The sequence below is a fragment of the Hyperolius riggenbachi genome, chromosome 5, assembly GCF_040937935.1.
Source record: "Hyperolius riggenbachi isolate aHypRig1 chromosome 5, aHypRig1.pri, whole genome shotgun sequence".
NCBI classification, from domain to species: Eukaryota; Metazoa; Chordata; class Amphibia; order Anura; family Hyperoliidae; genus Hyperolius; species Hyperolius riggenbachi.
Window position 1 is genome coordinate 124,294,332 of NC_090650.1, and position 20,327 is coordinate 124,314,658.

General features: G+C 44.7%; 1 protein-coding gene across 1 annotated transcript in view; it reads right to left on the reverse strand.

Moving 5' to 3' along the window:
- The window catches only part of OSBPL10 (oxysterol binding protein like 10), a 631,331-nt gene that overhangs the window by 125,782 nt on the left and 485,222 nt on the right, over positions 1 to 20,327 (reverse strand). The window lies entirely within an intron of this gene.

Here is a 20,327-nt window from a genome sequence, read left to right on the forward strand (position 1 = left end):
TGCAGAGAGAGTGAGCTCTAGTAGTCAAATTCTCATTGGCCTTTGGGAAGTAATTGAAACTCTGCTGAGTTATACTTACGATAGTATTTAGTTCTGCTACAGTATACAGTATGGCACCCCTCCAATCTGTAATGAACTCGGCTGCTTGACTCATTCATCTTTCTTCTTGCTCTTCCGCTGCTGCTCCTCTCTGTCAGGGTCCTCATTGGTGGTACTGTCTCAAGTATGCATATTGTATACTACCCTACCCCTGACTCCCCCCCCCCCCCCCCCTTCATTCCTTAAGGCCTCTTTTACATAAATTGCTTACAGCAGCACACTTAACTGCATGTAAGCCGCTCCTATTTCTGTGCAGGGCACTTGCGGTTGGCTGCATGCAACCAGCACATGACCACTGCATGTGCATCCAAGCTGGCGGTAGCCAGCCCTGGATGCTACATGAAGCATTTTTTGACTGGGAGGTAAATGCACCACGTGTCAACCGCTGACATGCTTGTGGTTATGAATGCTCCCATTCGGTAGCATTTTTTATGCAACCAAAGGGCACTTGACCCTGGCAATCAGCAGCTAAACGGCATGTTTAACTTGCCATTTAGCATGCGTATCAAGACAAGGTGTGTGTGTGGGGGGAGTTCGGGTATGGTGGGGAGAAGTTTGGGTTCCAGAGGGCCCCAAGACAATTTTGCAGGGAGGCCTTATGGGCTGTTACACCCCTGTCCATTATGTTGGATGACTATAACAACTCACCTCTCTTACTCTTGTTGTACTCCCTGCAGCAAAGTATCTTTCAGTCGCCATCATCTACACATCAGGCAACAATTATTGAAAATGTTTACTTATTAAGCCTAAGGTTTCTGTATGGAAACACCAAGGGAAATAGAACCTCAAATTGCACTGCCAATACATCACAAATCTAGAAACATGTTAAAAACAGGTACTTTTACTCGTAAGTTGAAGCTGCTTTGGTATACAGCTGCTATACAGCAGTATTGGTGAGATCTAGCTCATCTCTTCCAGCTAGGTACAATAGTGACTGAGGACAGCCATAACATGATAAAGCATTGGCATACGAGAACCAGCTACGTTTAAAGGGTGTCCCCAGTAAAAGTGAATATTCTTGTTTTATTGGAAAAAAAAAAAAATCAAACAGTGCTGTGTAATAGGCCTGAACGATTTAGGAAAAAATTGAATTGAGCGATTTCTGTCTGAAATCATGATTTCGATTTGATTAAGGGTTTCCTTCAAATCAAGCTTTGTTTTCCCTCTGTGCCTGTTTGTTCCCCCTCTGTGCCTCTCTGCCCCCCTCTCTTTGTGCCCCTTTGTCTCTCTCTCTCTGCCCCTTTGGGGTGTCTTTGTGCCCTCTTTGTCTGTGTCTCTCTTTGCCCCTTCTGTGTCTCTCTGTCTCCCTTTCTGTCTCTCTCTGTGCCCCCTCTGTGTTTCTCTCTATGCCACCTCTGTGTCTCTCTATGCCACCTCTGTGTCTCTCTATGCCACCTCTGTGTCTCTCTGTGCCCCCGCTGTCTCTCTCTGTGCCACCTCTGTGTCTCTCTATGCCACCTCTGTGTCTCTCTGTGCCCCCGCTGTCTCTCTCTGTGCCATCTCTGTGGCTCTCTATGCCACGTCTGTGTCTGTGTCTGGGTCGTGATCTTGCTGACCGCTTTTTCGGTTTAAATTCATTTATCTTTCAGGCCTACTGTGTAACCTGCTGACTTATTGTATGCTAGATCCTTAGTTGGTGTATTCCTGGGGGTACTTGGGTTAGGGTCAGGGGGTACTTCAACATGTCATAGTCAATCTATTACAGTGTGTTCTTGTATTAAAATACGAAATACAAATTAGCATGCATAAGTATTTATAGATAATGAAAAGCATAGTTTGAAAAGCTTTTATACACAACCACTGACTAGAGCTATCAAGTATACATATGTGTGTGTGTGTGTGTGTGTGTGTGTGTGTGTGTGTGTGTGTATGTGTATGTGTGTGTGTGTGTGTGTGTGTGTGTGTCAGAGAGTACATGAAATGAGGTTATTGATAATAGAGGGTACTCCGGCAACACCATCTTTCATAAAGGGGTACTTGCTGTAATAATCTTGAGAAAAAACGCTGTAATAAGCTTGGTACGGACATCCAATTTTGGTTAGTCAATGATTGGCCAACCTTCCCACCTAGCATGAGAGTTGCTGGTTACCTACTGTGTGCACAGTACAGTTCAAAATCTGTTGGTCCTCATTCTACATGGAGGTGGTAAAATTGGCCAGTGATTGGACTATCAAAATTGGATGTATGTATACATGCTTAGATCACAGATTACATTATTGCAGAAAATATAGCGCAAACATCATTTCTTGCTACAGCAGCAGAAGTGAGACTCCACACCAGAGCCAAGCACTTCCAGTTAGTGATAAATATAAGAAACTATGAGGTAAATGAGTCCACCAGCATCCATTCACAAGTAGAAGATCACTTTGCCAGGACTAACTACAGTATACGTTTTAAACAACTTAAAATTTTCCTTTCACTTTTAAGAGATTCAAAAATACAAGTTGACTCGTTGCTTTGTATTAAATTAACTTATCAGAGAAAAGCATTTGTGAACGTGGTATGGTAATAATCCTCTTCAGTCCATTTAGTCCATTTCTGCTGAGAGAGACAATAAACTGGTACATGGGCATGTGTAAACTTTTGTATAGGTGCATATGTTACAATAAAGTCCAGCAGGGAAATCTAGGAACAATGCCAGATCAGCTCTCAAACATCAAAACCCTTCTGGTCCTAAAAGGCTGCACCTCTCAGGGCTCCGAGATTTGTTAACCGTCTTTGTGAAAAATAACACAAACCCATCTGTTCTACCAACGAAGAGATAACAGAGGAATAGAAGCTAGACTAAATCATTCAGCAGAATTTGTCAAAGGGAAATTATATTCTTCTCAAAAAAGAATATGAAAATAGCATAAGCACATTATTATTATTTTTGGATTTATACAGCACCAACATATTACACAGGGATGGTCAATAAATAACATTACAGACAATGGTAATAGTGGTAGGGACAGCATTAGGCCCAGTTCACACTGGAAGAAAATAAATTGGTTTGTTCAAGGATGCGAACAGATCCAATGTTAAAGGATACGTTCAGGCTAAATAAAAAATAAAAATCCACTTACCTGGGGCTTCTTGCACAGTACAGTCCTGATGATGTCAGCACAACCACGTGAGCCGCACGTTGGAGAGCAGAAGAAGCCGACCCGGAAGCCGGCCTGGTGAGGTCAGCTTCTGCAACAGAGGAGACCAGGAGCCACCAGAGCTGCGGCGAGGGCCAAGGATGGCTGCCAGGGGCTGGAGGAAGCCCCAGGAAAGTTGTATTTAGCCAGGACGTATCCTTTAACATTGGATCTGTTTGCATCCTTTCTAGACAGGACCTTCTAGACAGCAAAATGAGTGGCAACGGAGTGAAAACGGATGCAATTGACTGGTAATTGGATCCATTTTCATGGATCCGTTTGCCACTTAATTGCCAGTGTGAACCAGGGCTAACACATGCAATAAGCACTAAGATACACAAAGCCAGATCATACACTGGAGAAGTAGTCCAAGTAAATTGAATTCATGTTATTCTGTTAGCAGGATGCAGGATTACGTGGGATACACAAGAGGGGAGGGCCCTATCAAAGGCTTACAATCTAAAGGTGTGGGGGGGGGGTGGTGACACGATAGGCAGGGGCTGCATGGAGAGGTTCCCGGCAGAGAGAGTTAGGTCAATCGATAAGCTGGGGTATGCCTTCAGGAAGAGTTGAGTTTTTAGAGCATGTTTAAAGGTGCTGAAGGAGGGGGCAAGCCTGATGGGCAGTGGGAGAGAGTTCCACAGGATAGGGGTGGCTCTAGTGAAGTCCTGTAGTCCCGCATGGGAGTGCGAGGAGCGGTTAGGAGAAGGTTGTTGGAGGAGCGGAACGGGCGGCCAGGTATGTATCTGCTGACCAGGTAAGAGATGTAGATGGGACACATATCAGTGCCATATAAGGCACGGTCCACACTTGAGACAAAAAAAAAAATGTTTTATCAGAGGTCAGAGGAGGAACGGACACACAAACAGATCCTATGTTAAAGAGGAACTCCAGTGAAAATATTGTAATAAATAAAGTGCTTCATTTTTACAATAATTATGTATAAATGATTTAGTCAGTGTTTGCCCATTGTAAAATCTTTTAAATCTCTGATTTGCATTCTGACATTTATTACATGGTGACATTTTACTGTGGGCAGGTGATGTAGCTGCTGCATGCTTTTTTGGCAGTTGGAAACAGCTGTAAACAGCTATTTCTTACAATGCAGCAAGGTTCACAGACAGGAAACTGCCAAGAGTACATACTCAGAATTTCTTTCTGGGAGGGGTTGCACCACAATATCAGCCATACAGCGCCCTCTGATGGTCGGTTTGTAAAAAGGAATACATTTCTCATGTAAAAGGGGGTATCAGCTACTGATTGGGAAAAAGTTCAATTCTTGGTTGGAGTTTCTCTTTAAGTATGGAACAGCTTACTTTTGTTTACTTTAATGGATCAGATCATTCCGGTCTGCTTACCACACAAAGTTCTGACCTGCACTATTTTTCTATAAGCGGATGCATTTCCTATACAGCCTATGGTGGTAAAGCATCTGCTCTGGACCCCAAACATAGCCCAACGGACCACTGGAGCAGATCTCGCACTGTTTCCTATGGCTGGCATTTACGATCCGTCCCCACTGTGGCACGAGCCTAAATCTTTTTATTATTATTATTTTTTTTAAATCCAACAAATTTCAATAAGAATAAAATGTGCATTACATTTGTAGCATCTATTTGGCTATTGATGTAAGAAAACACTTTAGAATGCTTGTGTTTTAAATTTACATACCAACATTAGCCAGCTGGAATAAGGTTTGTCTTTAAATCTTGCATTATATAAAGCTTAATTGAATGTACACTGTAGCTTTTATCTCAGCAAAAGTGGAATCCCCCTTTAATTTTGTTTGTGGAACTGTCCGTCAGCAGTATACCAAAATAAACCAACAAAAGCGCCATGCATTACTTGCTAATCAGATGGATTTATATTGAGCACACTTTAGATGGTTATATTTTCAGAAAGGCTTTTTTTGGATTCCATTACGCAATGCACTGAGCCATGATTGAAACGTTCTTTTTCCTCCAGGAAGTGCAATAGTTTCTCTTTTTGTAATCAGAGCGTGGAGGCAATTCCTTGTGAAAACCTCCACCAGAAACATGTTCATTTTTAACTCAGTTGCTGATTTACGTTCAAAAGGTTCACATTAATATCTTCTTAAATGTTACAGATTAAATTGAATCTGACGGATTTAATGACACGCTGTGTGAACTAAATACTTTTATATTTTGCTATTTGAATCATGAAACAAGGGGAGAGAAGATATTTAAACCATGACAGCTAAGAGCCACCCAATCATTCATAGTCCAAGTCCCTGCAAGTTTGATAAAGTCCTGTTTGCCTCAACCCAAGTCTACACAGTTTGCATTGGGGCTGTGAACCTCCCTCTAGTGGTTTGAAACGTGTGCCCTGTATGTGCCACTTGTCAAAATACTTCTACAATTTAAAAAAGTATGTATATGTATATTTGTAATGCTGTTCTCCAAAGTGTACAATTATACAACACCTATTTACCTTGGAAAGGTGAAATATGCATATGCTTTTTTACTTACCTGGCTGCATTTGCAGTCTTCTCAAGCCTGTAAGGACCTGTACACATTACTGCGCTTTTAAAATCGCATGCGTTGTTTAATCGCAAGGTCTTTTGAAAAATCATGAAATTGTAAAGACACACGGGTGTGATGTGATTTTTCTATTTCCATGAGGGCTTTGCGATTTAAAAATCTATGCCATTTTAAAAACGCAGCACAAGCGCAGAAGGGTGTACAGTCCCTAATGGATTGACAACTTCTGTACATATGCAGGGGAGCACACATGTGGCCCGCAATTGCACTCACATTGCTGGGATTGTTGTGTGCATGCGCAGTACTACTGTGCACACGCTCAACACTCCCGGTGACGTGTGATAGCGGGTGGCGCATGCACATCCCCACTGATAAACAACAACAATCAAAGGAAGAGCTTACTTAACCCATTCCTTCCCAAAGAGCAATGTTAATCTATACAGCCAGCATCTTACTATCTCTCAGGCCATCAAGAGCTGCATCTCACATTGGGAAAAAACAAGCTACTTTGCTGCAATCTCTAGGGATTTTAAATAAAACGCACAGAGGAAAAAAAGGTGGCCAGGCCCATAAAAAATGCCACACTCAGACTCAGTCCAACTTCAGGGACCCAGGCCCATTCAAGGGAAAGAACTTTCCAGCGATCTCCAGTGATGTGTACTGGAAACCAGAGGCTGAAAGTAGCAGAAGTTACCATGACCCTAGTCAGAGATGCAGTAACACCCCGGCAGTGAACCCAGTCGCCAATGCTAAGCCCAATGCAGTCACCGCATTGCTCTGCAATGCCCGCTCTATAAACAATAAGACAGCCATTATTGCGGACCTTATTCAGACATGCGATTTTTCATGCATCACTGAAACCTGGATTGATGCCAATGCGGGCCCCACATTGGAAGCAACCATCCCATACAATTACTCAGTCCTAAGTGAGGGAAGACGAGACCGCAGAGGAGAGGGTGTAGCAATTTGTGGCAAAACAACTCTGCAGCTCAGAGCCCTGAATGTTGGCTCAACAAAGTCTTTTGAATGTATAGGTGCCCAGATCTCAGCTGGTAAAGGCTTCAAAATTTTAGTGGTTTATCGTCCCCCCCGGAGATGCTGACCCATTCCTACAGGAATTCTCAGAACTTCTGGCAATGCTAACTCTGTCTTATCCGAGATGGATCATCCTTGGTGACTTCAACGTCTGGGCTGATAACACTCGATCACAAAATGCAAATGAACTAATAAATCTTATGGGTGGACTAGGCTTCACACAAGTTGTATAATCTGCTACCCACAGAGGAGGGCATACGCTAGACTTACTGTTCCACCTTGGAATGGACATTAGTAACATAACAGTAACCCCAGTGGTGTGGTCAGATCATCACATAATACAATTTACTATTGAACATCACCCTATCAAGCAGCTCCCTAAAGAAACAATCAAAATCCGTCCCCTGAATAAATTAACACCGGAGAGAATAACTGCCAACCTGGATTTTACAAATCTGCTCCACAGTCAAATGGACCCAAACACTCTAGTAACCCAGTACAACAACACGATATATGAAACACTTGACAGTATTGCCCCATGGCGCACCAAATCAGCAACCAAAAAGCAGAAAGCTAATTGGTTTGACAAAACCATCATGGATCTAAAAAAGAAAGGGCACAGACTTGAAAGACAGTGGCGTAAATCAGGGTCTGAGGAGCACAAATCTAGCCTAATTCAACACCTCAGACAATACCAACAAGCAATAACCAAGAAAAAATCAGACTTTATCTCGCACAAAATATCTACAGCCAACAACAGAGCTGGTCAACTCTTCCACACAGTGGAATCACTCTGCAATCCTTCCTGCCTAAAAGCCCCAACCACATTCTCCAGGGAAAGGTGTGAAGAATTCTCTGCCTTCTTCACAAACAAGGTGTCTACCATCCGTGCCAGCATTACACCAACATCAATTGATCACTGGACTTTGCATCTGCCTACTACCGTACCACCATGGCAAGTCTTTGACACTATGAGTGAAGAAGATTTTGGAATTCTCATTCAAAGTCGCCGCCCCACTACCTGCGACCTGGATCCTGGCCCAACTGGATCCTTAATGCAGTGCCCAGAGCTGATCAGGCCAGCACTTCACAAAATCACTCAGTGCTCCTTGCAAAGTGGACTTTTCCCAGAAGAACTAAAGAAAGCGATCATAAAACCCCTCTTGAAAAAACCATCACTAGATCCTTATTCTGTAACCAACTACAGACCTGTGGCGAACGTATCATTCCTATCAAAAGTTATCGAGAAAGTAGTCGCCAACCAGCTGGAAGCCAGGCTTACAGATAACAACATCTTTGATACTTTTCAGTCAGGATTCAGGAATAGGCACAGCACTGAAACGGCATTAGTCAGAGTAATGAATTATCTACTTACTGCAAGGGACAAGGGTGATTGCTCAATTTTGATTCTTCTTGATTTGTCTGCAGCATTTGATACTGTGGATCATGAAATACTAATCCAGCGACTGAAGAATTACTGTGGCCTAAGGGGTACTGTTCTTAGCTGGTTTCAGACCTTCCTATCTGGCAGGACACAGCAAGTATGTCTGGGCACACACTACTCTAATCCAGTGCCACTTCCCTATGGAGTTCCACAGGGTTCTGTACTATCACCATTACTCTTTGCAGTCTACATGCTCCCACTGGGCAAAATAATCCAGATCTATGGCCTAGGATACCATTGTTATGCAGATGACACACAACTGTATCTGTCCTTCAAGCCTGGCACCCAAGACCCATCAGCATCCATAAATGCGTGTCTAGTGGATTTACAAAATTGGATGAACACCAGCTGGCTGAGGCTGAACTCTGACAAAACAGAGGTGTTGGTGGTAGGTGGTCCACACATGATGGATAAAGTTCAAAACGCTCACCACCTCAAACTAGCAATTATGGGAGATACTGTACAGTATAAAGACTCTGTGCGAAACCTTGGGGTGATCCTGGATGGAAATCTAAAACTCAAACAGCAGATATCAGCTGTCGTGAAGTCTTCCTTCTTCCATCTAAGAAATATAGTGAAAATCAAACACCTTATCCCACCTGAAGACCTACCTGCCCTGGTTCATGCATTTGTATCCTCCCGCCTAGACTACTGCAACGCCCTGTTCATCGGATCTACAGAAAAGGTTCTGCGCCCCTTACAGCTAGTACAGAATGCTGCAGCCAGACTCCTAGCCAATGCCCCCCGCAGCTCACACATCACCCCAGTACTGCAAACTCTTCACTGGTTGCCAGTAAAATGGAGAATCAATTTTAAGATCTGCCTGCTGACATTCAAGGCTCTACACCACATGGGACCCAAATACATAGCGGATTTATTGGAACTTTATGCCCCTCCGCGCACCCTCCGCTCTGCCAACAAGATGAAGCTGGTTATTCCCAGGATACACTTAACATTTGGTGCTCGGGCCTTTTCGTATGCAGCCCCTACTCTATGGAACTCACTTCCACAATCATTACGAGAGGCTCCCTCTCTGACAGCTTTAAAAAAAGGCTAAAAACTCACCTCTTTTCCCTAGCCTTTGAGACTGCATAATGCAGGGTCACAGCGCTTTGAGTCTCCAGGGAGAAAAGCGCTATATAAATATTATTGTTATTGTTATTGTGCAGAAACTGCCGACCCCAATGTGTCGGCAATCCTTTACAAAATGACAGTGAGACGCTGGAAAGACTGCAACTGCAGTGAGGGATACATACACTTCCAGGGGCTGGAAGAAACCCCAGGTAAGTAAAAAAGCATATGCTTAATTCACCCTGCAAATCCTAGGCCTTAAGGCATACTTCACAGTGGTCAGTTGGGTTGCACAATGATTTGGCATGCCAACTCACTGGCCATACAGTTCTATGGGCCTGCTCACAGCACTGCATTGTAACTGATGGTGTTATTCTAACTCACTGCCTGCAGGCTTTGCATTAAAGTCTATGTCCAGTCTCCATTGTAGTTCACACACATTTTAACGCATCTATTATGCAAGTGACCACTGTGAACCTAGCCTGAGAGATGACTTTAAACTGCATTTTCTGATTCAGATGACCTAAGTTTAAATGCATTTCCAGAAAGCATAGGAAAAAATGCCCAACAGATTTATTCCACAGCATCAGCACAGCCTGCAACAGATGGTGTGGAGAGGCCAGCCAAGCCCAGTCAGTAAATGGCAACAAGAGAAACTCTGTATGTGTCACAAGCAAAGTATGAAATACAGGCATTGTATAGAATGGCTACGTAATTTCAGGCTAAGAATGAGATGCCTTTATTTCATTTAAAATATGAAATACTTTTCCTAAGACTCGCTTAGGTAAAGCACAATATGAACGACCTGATGGAAAAATAATAACCAGGTATGATTTAGGCAAATTAGCATGAAAACTGTGCCCTAGTGCAAAGGCTTTTTATTGATGAGAATGTATTTTAAGGGCTGCTTCAGACGTATATCTGAACCAACCACCCGGCATTTCACTCCAAACGCTTTTCTGCAAGGCAGCAGAAAATCATTTTTGGCAATTTCCGGTGGCCCTTTATATCGTTTGATACCAGAGTTATGGTTTAACCCCCGCAGGGGAAAAGCGCAGCAGTTCTATCCCCTTCCCGATCACCCATAGTCTCCACAAATGACCAACCAGAATCAAAGTTCTGTAAAATAGAAAGGGGCATCCGTTCCAACGAGATGCAACCCTGCACCGTCCCTGCATGGGGTTTTTTCTGTTTTAGGTCACTAAGGAGAGCGCAGTGGAAATATATATATATATATATATATATATATATATATATATATATATATATATATATATATATATATATACATTTATCCTTCTAGATTCAATAGATGTCAAAGTGGAGTGTGGTGGACTACTCTGATAAGTAGGTATTTTGATATTGCTAAAGTTTCTCCCAATTATATATACACTTGTTTTATATTTAAGCATTTACAAAATAGATAAATGTTTTATAGTCTCTGCTCAATGACAGTTTATTAAGTGTCCAAGAGTTAAAATACATGAACCATTGACCTTTTCTATCTCTCCCCTGCTCTCAGAAGTTGTATTCTGCCAGGAAAACGTTTATGGTTGTAATTTGCTTATCAGTGAGCTTTACTATATTCCCGACAAGGCAGACAAGGTACCAACAAGCCAGAAGCTGTCACTTACATGCTTGAAAATTAGACAGACGGAATAAAAAAAAAAAGAAAAACAGACTGGTTATTTATATGTTTTGCACACTATATACCCGTTTATCTCATCATGTCACGTCGCCTCATGTACACTTTAAAGTCAAACAAAAGCTTTTTACTGAAACACTGCTTTGCGTTCCCGTTTGTCAAGTTTAAAACAAAGAAGAAACATTTGTTCTGAGCTCATCCCTTCCATAACACTCTACATTTTACATTTCAAGACCATATGCACTACCCACTGAGTTTCAATTAACAGATGGACACATTATTTTACAACCGCAATATCCCACAGTGGAAAGCGTCTGTTCCTGGTATACGCCTGGAATCGGTGGGTCTGAGATTGTTTTACGGGGAGGATTTAGCACCAGACACAGCACTAATCCTGGTCCTGGAGGCAACAAAGGTGAAGACGCTTTCATGCGGTTGTATGGTGTATATTCAGATTTGTTTTTGTGCAGAACAAATTGGAGAAGGAACCACTGCTGGGAGTTTAACTAAATAAGGAGAATGTTGATTTAACTGGCTGTGAAGTTATCTAAAAATGTAATTTATTAGAGAGTGAGTGAATGATGTAGACTTTTTCTATAACGTTCAGCAGCAACGGGAACAAAGAAGAATAAAGTGTTTTGTGCGAAACTGCTGAAGCGGCGCTATCATGTAGAACAAAAAATGGAGCAATTATATTGTAGTGTGCAAAGCGCAGCATTTCACCCCCTGCACACCTTCTCAGGAATCGCTTCTGTTTGATTTCATTTATGCTGCACAGTAATAGATCAGCCTTCATTTTACTCACAGAATTTATGTTTTAAAGCTGGAATTGAGGCTTAGAACTGGTACAAAGGCACGGTACATGATAAGCTAAGATTAATGCAAAACAAGATGCAATGCAAGTTCAAGTGCATGGAAATGACAAGATCAAGAAGCAGAGATCAGAGTGAGTCATGAGGCTGATAGATGCTACACTGGTTTATGGCAGGAACACCTAGATTTATATACACAGATGACTATATAAGATCATATACAGATGAGTGGAGATGAGAAGCACAAAGGATAGCTGGCCTGGTCATCACATGCTTGGACCTACCATGGCCAGTTTCTCATGTATTAACCTTGAAGAGGAGTTCTATTCATCTCCTCAGAGTCAGTCACATCACAAAGTGGATTTTACAAAGCACTTGCTTCAAAAAACTTTATTTATTCTCCCCCCACACACACACACACACAAAAAAAAGAAGTGCTTCAGGTCGCAGCTTATTTTGGGACCTATTTCATGCCTTCTTTGCATCACAAACCCATGGCAAGGATCACTGAATACCCACTTCAATACACAGTATTACACTACACACATTACAGTGTCACAGAAGTTTGCTACATGAGTCACTACTGACTTGCTATGCAAGTGTGCCTTTAGTTCAAGCAGACATATACAAGGAAACACCTTGAAAATCAACAAAATATATTTTAATATGGTGTAGGTTCACCTTTTGCGGCAATTACAGCCTCAATTCTCCGAGGTAGTGATTCATACAAATTGTGAATTGTTTCCAAAGGAATTTTAGCCCATTCTTCAATTTAAAACACCCTCCAGTTCTTTTAGAGATGATGGTGGCGGAAATCGACTTCTTACTTGAATCTCTAAAAACAACCATAAATGCTCAATAATGTTGAGGTCTGGGGATTGTGGTGGCCAGATGAGATGCTCAACTTCATTAGAATGTTCCTCGTGCCAGTCTTTAACAATTCTAGCTGTATGGATTGGGTCATTATCATCTTGAAAGATGGCATTCCCCTCCGGAAACAGTTTTTGAAGCATAGGATGAACTTGGTCGACCAAAATTCCTAAATAGTCTCGGCTGTTAATTCTTCCATGAAGAGAAATCATTGGCCCAACGGATTTCAAAGAAATAGCACCCCAGATCATCACAGAACTCCCGCCATTTTCTATGATTGGGAGAAGGCAGTCTGGATGAAATGCTTCTTTAGGCTGTCTCCAAACGTACACTCGGCCGGAGGTTGGAAATAAGGTAAACGATGATTCGTCAGAGAAAATCACATTTTTCCACTGCTCGAGGGACCAATTCTGGCGGTTTCTACACCACCCTAAACACTTTGAAACATTTGTCTTTGAGAGCAGAGGATTTCTAATTGCAGTTCTTCCGTGGAATCAAGATTTGTGCAGCTCCCGACCAACAGTTTTTGTGGAAACTGGGTTCTGTTGGTGTTCATTCAGCTCTGTAGTGATTTTAGGAGCCGTGGTCTTGCGAGCTTTTCTAACAATTCGATTTAGAGTCCGACGGTCTCCAGGGGCGTCGCTAGCCCTGTTTTAGGGGGGCACGTGCCCCCAATCTGTCCTGGGGTGCCACGGATCTCCGCCCGGCCGCCCCCTCTGTCAAGACTCAGCGGCTCCCTCCAGCCGCCGCGTCACTGACAGTCTCAGACCTCAGGATCAGGCGGCGAGCCGTCGACCAATCGTGCGGGCGCTAGGACCCAGCGCCCGCACTGATATGCGGAAGTGACATCACTTCCGCATATCGAGCGGGTGCGTCCAGCGCCCGCTCGTACATCTGGTCGGGTCGCCGCTGATCCTGAGGTCTGCTGAGAGGTAGGGGGGGAGCGGCGGCGGCTAGAGGGGGGGCCTCCCTGTCACTCACTCACTCACTCCCTGAAGGGGCTCCCTGGCACTCACTCCCTAAAGGGGCTCCCTGGCACTCACTCACTCCCTAAAGGGGCTCCCTGTCACGCACTCACTCCCTAAAGGGGCTCCCTGGCACTCACTCACTCCCTAAAGGGGCTCCCTGTCACGCACTCACTCCCTAAAGGGGCTCCCTGTCACTCACTCACTCCCTAAAGGGGCTCCCTGGCATGCACTCATTGCCTAAAGGGGCTCCCTGGCACGCACTCACTCCCTAAAGGGGCTCCCTGTCACTCACTCATTGCCTAAAGGGGCTCCCTGTCACTCACTCCCTAAAGGGGCTCCCTGTCACTCATTCACTCCCTAAAGGGGCTCCCCTGGCACTCACTCACTCCCTAAAGGGGCTCCCTGGCACTCACTCACTCCCTAAAAGGGCTCCCTGGCACGCACTCACTCCCTAAAGGGGCTCCCTGGCACTCACTCACTCCCTAAAGGGGCTCCCTGTCACTCACTCCCTCCCTAAAGGGGCTCCCTGGCACGCACCCACTCCCTAAAGGGGCTCCCTGGCACGCACCCACTCCCTAAAGGGGCTCCCTGGCACGCACTCACTCCCTAAAGGGGCTCCCTGTCACGCACTCACTCCCTAAAGGGGCTCCCTGTCACGCACTCACTCCCTAAAGGGGCTCCCTGGCATGCACTCACTCCCTAAAGGGGCTCCCTGGCACGCACTCCCTAAAGGGGCTCCCTGGCACGCACTCACTCCCTAAAGGCGCTCCCTGTCACTCACTCACTGCCTAAAGGGGCTCCCTGTCACTCACTCACTCACTCCCTAAAGGGCCTCCCTGTCACTCAATCACTCCCTAAAGGGCCTCCCTGTCACTCAATCACTCCCTAAAGGGCCTCCCTGTCACTCAATCACTCCCTAAAGGGGCTCCCTGGCACGCACTCACTCCCTAAAGGGCCTCTCTGTCACTCACTCCCTAAAGGGGCTCCCTGGCATGCACTCACTCACTAAAGGGGCTCCCTGGCACTCACCGACTTCCTAAAGGGGCTCCCTGTCATTCACTCACTCCCTAAAGGGCCTCCCTGTCACTCACTCACTCACTCACTCCCTAAAGGGGCTCCCTGTCACTCACTCACTCCCTAAAGGGGCTCCCTGTCACTCACTCACTCCCTAAAGGGGCTCCCTGTCACTCACTCACTCCCTAAAGGGGCTCCCTGTCACTCACTCACTGCCTAAAGGGGCTCCCTGTCACTCACTCACTGCCTAAAGGGGCTCCCTGTCACTCACTCACTGCCTAAAGGGGCTCCCTGGCACTCACTCACTGCCTAAAGGGGCTTCCTGTCACTCACTCACTGCCTAAAGGGGCTCCCCTGGCACTCACTCACTACCTAAAGGTGCTCCCTGTCACTCACTATCGGGGTCCCTGTCACTCACTACCTAGCTGGAGGCGCCTGTCACTCACTAGCTAACCTGGGGGTCCCTGTCACTCACTACCTAACTTGGGGGGCTACCATATTAAGGGGGCATTCTGCCTATTTATGTGAAATGCTGTCTATTTATGTGCCTCATGACTGCTGAATTTGTCTTGTTGAGGGCCTCATGATTGCTGAATTTGTCTTGTTGGGGGCCTCATGATTTGTTGGGGGCCTCATGATTGCTGAATTTGTCTTGTTGGGGGCCTCATGATTTGTTGGGGGCCTCATGATTGCTGAATTTGTCTTGTTGGGGGCCTCATGATTTGTTGGGGGCCTCATGATTGCTGAATATGTCTTGTTGGGGGTCACATGATTGCTAACTGCGAGACTATGGGAAAAGCTGAATCCTTATCATATGAGACAATAGCATTAAACCTACTATTTTAGCGTTTTAAAACAGAAAATAAAACTGGGAGGTTCTAAAAAATTGAATACATTTTTCAGGAGTAGGATGGATGAAATTGTTTATCTTCACAGTTTATTTTCAACTTGGATTTTCCATAATGTTCATGTATGAGTTAAAACGTTTGTACAGTATTTAGTTTAAATTGCTGTTGCCACTTTGCGATAGATAAGTGACTTTTGGGTTGCAGTTTGGGCACTCGGCCTCCAAAAGGTTCGCCACCACTGTCCTAATCTGATGTCCCACCATTGCTAGGTTCATGTAAATTTGTCTCCACCCGTTACCACACCTATATTCTGGTCCATGGCCCACCAATTTTTTGGTGCGGCGCGATAAGCACGCCGCACAACGTGATCGTCATATTTTTGGCACGCTAGCTGCAGTGTGCTGAATTCTGCTGCCTACAGTATGTACAGTATACGCTGTTCTCTAGTGCTTGCACTGTGTGCTGATTTACCTCCAGTGTGTACAGTGTAAGGTGTTACTCTGTGCCTTTATTGATTGTAAACCAGCTGTATTGTATGCTGATCCCTGCTACTTTCAGTATGTACTGTATTAGCTGTAAAGCCTGGTACACACATACAATTTTGATTAGCCAATTTTAGCTCTGTTCATAAAATTCATTGTCTGTTGGCCCACTTACTGCACGGGGGTGGGAAAATTGGGGGTCAGTGATTGACCAATCAAAATTGTATGTGCGTATACATCTTTGATCTATGCCTATACTGATTGTAAATGATCTAAATAAAGGACAGGGGGCTCCGTCCAATATTTCGATGGGCAGGCCCGTTATCCGTAGCTTACACCGCTGCTAAGTTCATGTACATTTGGCCCCACCCATGGCCACGCCCACTCACCTCATGGCCACGCCCATTTTTTTGCAGCGGCACGTACCTCCCTACCTGGTGCCCACAGGTGCCACTGATCTCCAAGGACCCTAGAAACGCCCCTGACGGTCTCAGACAATTTCGACTTTCGCCACAACTGTGCTTTGCTGAGGACGTTTTTCCTTCTCTTTCAAAGGCAGTAATTACTTTTGAGACAGTACCTCTTGAAATGCCAAGCATTCAGGCAGTTTCTGTTACAGTAGCGCCTGCCATACGAGCACAAACAATTTGGGCTCTTTGAAAGTCTGAGAGACCTGACATTTTCAAAAATGATAACCAACTTTTGTTTAAATATCTGTAAAAAACAATTATTTTAAATAAACATATCAAATAACAAAAATAATAAATACATTTTTTTTAACATATGTCAAGTTTTGATTGCTTAAAACATGTTCAAAGATTATGATGCCAAAATGTTAGGTGTTTCCATTATTTTGGCCAACCCCTGTAATTATGTGCCCAGTCTAAAGAGAACACAGACAGAACCAAAACGTGCCCCTCATCAATACCCAACAGGCATAGTATTCCTAACGGGCACTTGCTTATCACAGATAGCATTCTTCATCTGCCCAGTAGTGGGCCTTGGAATTAGCCTGGTTATACTGGGGTGCACTCACACCCTGTGGTGCCTGTGTTAGTCTGCTAATAGCCCATAGCAGTGTGTAATGTGAACACTCCTTAGCAGTGCCTACATCTAGATTATGTAGCCTTAATTTGTATAGAATTTCAGTGACATTTTTCTATGAAAAAAGCGGATATGTGCCATTAAAGATTGTTGGAGTTGGAGTTCTCATTTAAAATATTCTTGAGTACTCAGACACAGAGTCCCTAAGATATTCCCTCCCAAAAATCATCCCATAGTGTCCCAACTCTACTGGTTCACACTGCAAGCACTTTTTCTAAGCGCCAGTGATCTGAAAAGCTCCTACTAATGTAATGCTATGTGTGTTCTAACTTGAATGTGATTCTTTAAAAATATAGCATATAACATTACATTAGCAAGTACTTTTCAAATCACAGGCACTTAGAAATGCTGAAAGTGGGAAGCAGTGCTAAGTCTGCTGAGAAAATGTTCCTCCAAGTAGTCACCTTAACCGGCTGCGATATTAGTCTGTCACTTTTCCAGCTCTCATATCCCTTCCAGGGCCAGACAGGTAATTTCAGTGCCTGTGCTGCACACGATTTGGGCGCTGCCATAGGCTGTAATGTGAATTATACTATAGCGGTGCTCACTGTGTAATTTGAGTCCAAATTAGGATAAAATCACCTTAATTCAGTTGCCGGCAATAGCCAGACCACAAATTGTGTGGCCTTGAGTAAAATAAGGTAATTGGGAATATATTAGCTATACACCCAAAAATGACCTAGCGCAGGGAGAGCCATCTTTTGACTGCTCCCTGCGGCCATATGTACTCACACTATGGAGTGAGCAGCAGCACGTTGTGGCACAAAATTCATAGAAGCAGAGATGGGGCTAGAATGAGTCAGAGACATAGATTGCTTAGCATGTACTGTATGTGTGGTTGCAAACAAGGGGCTTGATTCACTAAGACAAATAGCATGCCTTATCCAAGTTAACACGCCTTATCAGAGTATCATAGCGAGCTCTACAAACTTATGCCTGCTAATTGGCAATGACGAGAGCTCCACTTGTCCTGCCCTGAACCCCTGCAGTCGCGCTATGCTACTCTGATAAGGCATGTCAACTTTGTTAAGGCATGCAGTTTGTCTTAGTCAATCAAGCCTAAAGTCTGGCTACCCTGTCCAGCTGTGTTGCAGGCCCCAGGCACTTACAGTTTTGGGTTCAGATAGTCTGATTTACTGAACCTCAGGATTGCAAACTGTGATCTTTCACTTCAGATCAGCAATGGCTTCTAGGAGGTATAGAGGTCAACTAAATACAAAATGTCTCCTTTACAGCCATTTTTCTGCCTTTAACAGTGTGTAGGATAGGATATGGTATATTTTAATGAATGTAATATTAACTAGACAGTAAGTGATAACTGGGCACCGGGCTGGTTCTAGCTGCAATGGGGCCCCATGGAAAAATTAACCTGCCACTCCCCCCAAGTAAGTGGCATTAAGGTCCCCTTTACAGTATAGCTGGTGGCATTATGCTGGCATTGTGGTCCCTCTGCCATCTGACAGCAGCTCTCCCCTGAATGCTCTCTTCTGCCTCCAGGACTGGCAGCCAGGCAATTTTAATTTAAAATATTCCCCCCACAGCATAAACTTTATCTCCGGGTGGCCAATTGCAGAGTGTGCACAGGGGAAGGAATGTAGCATACTTACCTAGTGGTTGCAAATTCCCTCTCTGCAGCATGCAAACTCTTGCAAGACTTATCTTCCTCCTCACTTCCCGGTGGCTGCACGGCACTTCCTCCTTCCTCGCAGGCATGATGTAACTTGGGAGAGCGCTGCTGCTGCCGTCCAGGAACCCATGGCAATGGCATCGCGCTGGATGAAGGAAGCCAGAGCCAGGACCGTGCACCCATAGCAAGTAATGTATGTTCCCCTCCCCTGCTGCTGAGCCTCAGTGCCCTGTCCCAGCATACCCAACCCAGCCAGCAGCTACCTGCAATCCAGATTGCGCGGATATGATGGGGGTGGGGGGGGGCGCCACAGTCTCTGGGGCCCTGAAACCATTGCCCCCCCCCCCCCCCCCCTTGCACATATGAGAGTGCCAGCCCTGACTGGGCAAACACTCCACTACACTCTCCACTATGGGAGCACTGCATCACTGAACTAGTAAAGAGGGACTGTAGTGTTCTCAAGATAACAAGGTACTTGATAAAAAAAACTATGCAGCAGCAAAAAGAATGCACAGGACAGGAACAGGCAAATATATATAATAACTGGCAATTGAAGATGGCAGATAATTTAACACAAGGAGACAATATACTAATTTATAATAAAAGAAGTACAACACAAGTTAAAATGGTTGAAAACACTAGATAGAAAAGTATTGCAGCAGACAAAAAACCTAGGCAAGATGGGACACAATTAGTGTTGGGCGAATATCTAGATGTTCGGGTTCGGGCCGAACAGGCCGAACATGGCCGCGATGTTCGGGTGTTCGACCCGAACTCCGAACATAATGGAAGTCAATGGGGACCCGAACTTTTGTGGTTTGTAAAGCCTCCTTACATGCTACATACCCCAAATTTACAGGGTATGTGCACCTTGGGAGTGGGTACAAGAGGAAAAAAAAATTTAGCAAAAAGAGCTTATAGTTTTTGAGAAAATCTTTTTTAAAATTTCAAAGGGAAAACTGTCTTTTAAATGCGGGAAATGTCTGTTTTCTTTGCACAGGTAACATGCTTTTTGTCGGCATGCAGTCATAAATGTAATACATATAAGAGGTTCCAGGAAAAGGGACCGGTAATGCTAACCCAGCAGCAGCACACGTGATAGAACAGGAGGAGGGTGGCGCAGGAGGAGAAGGCCACGCTTTGAGACACAACAACCCAGGCCTTGCATGAGGACAAGAAGCGTGCGGATAGCATGCTTTGTACCACCATGCAGTCATAAATGTAATAAAGATAAGTGGTTCAATAAACAGGGACCACGCGGCAACGCTAACCCAGCAGCAGCACACGTGATGGAACAGGAGGAGGCGCAGGAGGAGAAGGCCACGCTTTGTGAGACACAACAACCCAGGCCTTGCATGAGGACAAAAAGCGTGCGGATAGCATGCTTTGTACCGCCATGTAGTCATAAATGTAATAAAGATAAGAGGTTCAATAAACAGGGACCACGCGGCAACGCTAACCCAGCAGCAGCAGCAGCAGCAGCACACGTGATGGAACAGGAGGAGGCGCAGGAGGAGAAGGCCACGCTTTGTGAGACACAACAACCCAGGCCTTGCATGAGGACAAAAAGCGTGCGGATAGCATGCTTTGTACCGCCATGTAGTCATAAATGTAATAAAGATAAGAGGTTCCATAAACAGGGACCGGCAACGGTAACCCAGCAGCAGCAGCAGCAGCAGCAGCAC